The sequence below is a fragment of the Notamacropus eugenii genome, chromosome 3, assembly GCF_028372415.1.
Source record: "Notamacropus eugenii isolate mMacEug1 chromosome 3, mMacEug1.pri_v2, whole genome shotgun sequence".
Classification (NCBI taxonomy): domain Eukaryota; kingdom Metazoa; phylum Chordata; class Mammalia; order Diprotodontia; family Macropodidae; genus Notamacropus; species Notamacropus eugenii.
The window spans coordinates 444,969,276-444,974,666 of record NC_092874.1 but is presented as its reverse complement, the minus strand read 5'-3'; positions in this window follow the sequence as shown (position 1 = coordinate 444,974,666).

Below are 5,391 nucleotides of genomic sequence, written 5' to 3'. Positions count from 1 at the left end.
AGGAAAGCAATCACCTACCCAGCATAACTGAGTATAATACTTTGGAAGAAAAAATGGACATCCAATGAGATAGAGGACTTTCAACTACTCTAAGATGAGAAAACCAGAGCTGAAGCAAAAAAATTGACTTTCAAATACAAGACTGAAGAGAAGCATAAAAAGATAAACAGGAAAGGAAAATCATAAGGGACTTAATAAGGTTCATTTTTTTTTTGGTATATTCCTACATAGGAAAATGACACTTGTAACTGATAAAACTTTCTCATTCCTAAGGCAATTTGGAGTATATATAGACAAAAGGCACAAGGGTGAGTTGAATATGAATGAATGATATAAAAAAATGGAATTAACGGGTGAGAAAGAGGAATACCTTGGAAGAAAATGAAAGGGAGAGTTAGAATGGGGTAAATTATCCCACATAAAAGAGACAAGTAAAAACTTTTTTTACAGTGGTGAGGCAGAAGGGGTTTTGAGGGAGAGTGAATGAACCTTACTCTCATCAGAACTGGCTCAAAGACGGAATAACAAATATTCTCAATTGTATCTGAAATCTACCTTACAGGAAAGCAATGGGGGAAAAGGATAGGGGAAGGATGGGTGCTAGAAGGGAGGGCAGGTAGGGGGAGGCAGTAGTCAGAAGCAAAACACTTTTGAGGAGGGACATGATGAAAGGAGAAAGAAAATAGAATACACAGAGTGGGTAATAGGTGAAGGGCAATATATTTAGCAATCATAACTATGAAGAAACACTGGAGCAAGTTTCTCTGATAAAGGTGTCTTTTCTCAAATATATAGACAACTGAGTCAAATTTATAGAAATAGGAGTCATTCATGATCAAGATATATAAAGTTTTCAGATGAAATAATGAAAGTTATCTATAATCATATTAGAAGGTTTTCTAAATCAGTATTGATTGAAGGAATGCAAACTGAAACAATTCTGAGGTACTACTTCATATACATTAGATTGGCTAATAGTACAGAAAAGTAGAATGACAAATGGTGAAGATGATGTGGGAAAAATAAGATATTAATGCACTGTTGGTGGAGTTGTGAACTTTTTCAATCATTTTGTAGAGTAATGTGAACCCATGCCCAAAGGGCTATAAAACTCTGCATACCTTTTGATCTAGTAGTGCCACTACTAGGCTTGTATCGAGAAAGACATTTAAAAAATGGAAAAGGGTCTATATGTATGGGAATATTAATATTAGCTCTTTTTCTGTTGGCAGAGAGTTGGAAGGTGGAAGAATGTTGATCAGTTGTGGAATGGTTAAGCAAATATGATCATGATAGAATATTATTTTGCTATAAGAAATGGGCAGGATGCTCTCAGAAATACCTGAAAGACTTAGATGAGCTGAGGCAAAGTGAAATGTTCTGTGTATAAAGTGGCAGCAATATTGTAAGATGATCATCTATTGAAGACTTAGCTAATTTTCAACACTACAATATAACTCTGAAGGAACTTTGATAAAAAGAAAAATGCTATCCATTCCCAGACAAAGAGCTGACGGTGTCTGAATACAAATTGAAACACCTTTTTTTTATTTTATTTTTCTTGAGCATTTTTGTGGTCTTATTCTTTTTTCACAACATGACTAACATGAACATATGTTTTTCATGACTACACATGTATAACGTATCAAATTAAGCAATTTGATACCTTCTCAAGAAGGTATGTGGAGAGAGCGGGAGGGAGAAAATATGAAAATAAAGTTTTAAAAACAAATGTTTAAAAAATTGTTTTCTTCTTGTATTTGGGGGAAAAAAAATGACTATGTTTTTTTAAAGAAAAGAAAATCAAGCCAGGAAAAAAGAAAACAATCCAACAGCAAAAAAATATGGCCCATTTTGTGTGTGTACATATATATATATATATATATCTTTCTAATAATACTAGACAGATAAAATACATATGTATAACACACACATATATACATATACATACACTCATATATGTATACATCTCTATGTGTGTATATGCAAGTGTGCAGGCATTATAATACATTCATCTATACATGGCTCAAGCATTTCATGCATGTTATGTGTGTGTGCATGTGTGTGCATGTGTGTATCTCAGGTCATTCGATATGTTGCTGCTCCTGGCATCATGTGAAATAATACAAAAGGAAGCAAGCAGAACCAGTATAACAATATGTAGAATTTCTGTAGCAGTGTTAATGAAAATAATAACATTAACAAAAAAAGGCACTGAATCCTATGTAATTATTATTATCAAGAAGCAGGGTCAAGCAGTATAGTTGAATAGATTCCCCTCCTGCTCTTCCTTATAAAGGTAGAGAATTATGAGTATAGAACCTACTATTAGATTTACTTGATGTGTTGTCTGGTTTTGCTGAATTGTTTTTCTTTCACTCTTTCATTTGAAATCAGTGCTCGAAGAGATGTCTTGCTGTAGATGATTGTTATGTTAGTCCTTCAGAGAAATGGTGACATGACTTGAACTTGACTTTGTTTTGAGTGAGGGAGGGCTGTGCAGGTCACCAGCCTCACTTCTCCTCCAGAGCCATCTGAATCCAGTGACCTGATATTTCTCAGGATGACTGGAGATGACACAGGATGCACTGGGAGACCTTGGCCCCTTTAGACCAAGGTCTATGCAGGTACTCACTTAGGGTGAAGTAATGCCCATTCATTGAATAGGCCCATTTAAGAAGTGGCCAGGGCAGGGCCCCTTTAATGAGGCAAGGAAAAGAAAGACCTCAGGCTGAGAGGGAAACAGTAACAACTACTATTGATAACCACTCTGAAGTCAGGAGAGTCCAGAAGAAAGCTTTAAGGCAGGGGGTAGGGGTCCCATGGTGTCTGAGCTTCACAGTACAGTAGGCAGAAGGGAAGGGGAGGGGAGAGAAGAGAGGGGAAGACAGGAGAGGAGAGGGGAGGGGTGGTAAGGGAAGGGAGGCTAACCAGTAAAACCTAAGTCAACTGTCCATCTTTTGGCCATCCAAATTTATGTTCCTTTGGAGAGGAGAAGGAAGGGTAAGGGGAAACAGAGAGGAGAAGAGGAGCTGAGTCTACTCACAGGGTCATCTCCAGTCATCCTGAGGAATATCAGGTCACTGGATTCAGATGGCTGTGGAGGAGAAGTGAGGCTGGTGACCTGCACAGCCCTCCCTCACTCAAAACAAAGTCAAGTGCAAGTCATGTCATCATTTCTCTGATGTCATGGTCTTCTTTAGGCAACAAAGGACAAACACAACCTTGCTGTGGATGAAAAGAAAAGGTAAATATAATATCGTATTACAGTAGATAGAACACTGGACTAAAAGTCAGGAAGGCCTTAGTTTAAATCTTGCTTTGGTCACTGTCTAGCTGTATGACCATTGACAAGTTACTTGAGCTTTCATAACCTCAGTTTCCTCCACTGTAAAGGGAAGGAGTTGGTTTCTGATGCCCTTTCAAGATATGAGTCAATTGTTTTATGACTATTCATAAATATTATGTAAAAAGCAAACTATATAAATGAATTTATAATTAAAAATTCTTGGGAAGCACACACAAAGACAAAATCATTTCTCAATTTTTTTTTTTCTTAAACTCCTACTGTGTGTAAAATGTTGTGCTGGGAACTGGGGAGAGAAACAAACAAAAACAAACGAGATAGTCCTGCCTCTCCTTAAGGTGTTTGTACAAGTATATTTAATGAAGAATTTTTGCCTAAGAATAAATTACCTTTAAATCCTCTTCCAATTGTGAGTCTAAAATTACATCTATAAATGTATACATACATGCATAACTACACACATAAATATGCATACACATGTACTCTCCATACATATGTATGTATAATGTTAAATTTGCATATGCATTGTTGTTGATAATTGTACTAAATTATGCCATCCGTTATATCCTTCCCAGCAGGGTCCCCCCAAAATTGATTTGACTCAGTTCACTTTTTTCACATCCTATAAAGTCATATGTGTGTATATAGACACATGTATATTTATTTACAAAAACATATATGTTTTATAGGCAGATAAACATTTATCAAAGACCTATTATGGATCATCTATATTTACTATAAATAGGATAACATCTTTTTTCAAATGTTAACATATTGTGTGCATGAATAAAAGTCATATAGAAAAAGACTTGCTGATAAGACAATCCAATCACATAGTGTGTGCCATCTTGCAAATGTGAAACAAGTGTCCTAGAGAGAAGAATGGAAATACCACTGAAAAACTGAAGGATTTTGCCAGCAGATGTCAGGTAATCCAGGTGGGTAAGCTATGACAGGGCATCAGGTATAAGGTGGAATAGAACCCCAAAGTATCATCTAAGGCTAGTCTGGCCCCAAGGAGGGAGTGGTTATGAGGCAAGCAAATAGTTTGAAACAAAGACAGCAGGCAGAAAGTGGAAAAGATCACAAAAGATGTGCATGAGATAAGGGCTCCTGGGAGAATTGGTAAGATTCTGATCAGGTCATTATTCAGGTAGTTCTAAAGTACTAATGCCATAGAATACTAGTTGACTGGGGACATTGGAGCCAATAAACAAGGAATCTGGCCATGAACCAAGATATAAATTTTCATTGGGGGAAGTATTGAGATGCCTAAGCTATGACTTTATGTATATCACACATTTATAGACTTTAGAACTAAGAAGAACTTTCCTACAAATTGGAATCATCCTCATTTGGTTATTGAGTGGACTAGATGTCCCCAGACTTCACTTTCTACACTTTTATTATATGATCTTAGAGCCCTTTATTTTATAGAGAATACAACTAAAGTCCAGAGAGGTTCCACTTTATGCAGAAAGTAGCAAAGTATGGAATTGTACCCAAGGCTTTGAGCTACAGATTACATGGATTTCTCATTACATCACACTGATCCCTTGAATTTGCTAAGGCTCAGTCTCAGGCCCTAAATTCAAGGTAAATTTCCTTGGTTCCCTAAAAGTAGGAATAATACAACTAAAGAGTCAAGTTAGTTGTTCCATTCTGATTACTTGGCTAAATATGTTCTGAAATTCACAAAAAAATAGATTTTTTTTTTCTTATATAATGGATAAAATAATCCAATTCTCAGGTAATTCAGATATCATTCAGATTCTTGTAGACAAGGTAAATTCAATTTGACAAAAAGTTTTAGCACTTACCATGTTCTAGGACTTCTGCTAGGTACTTAGTAATACAAAGATAAAAAGAACCAACATTGCCTGGGGCAGCAAAGCAGCGCAGTGCCTTGGGATCAAGAAGACTCATCTTCATGAGTTCAAATCCAATCTCAGACACTTACTAACTATGTGATTTTGAGCAACTCATTTAAAGTCAGTTGCCTCAGTTCTGTCATCTATAAAATGAACTGGAGAAGGAACTGGCAAGCCACTCTTTTTGTTTTTATCTTGGCCAAGAATCCCTCA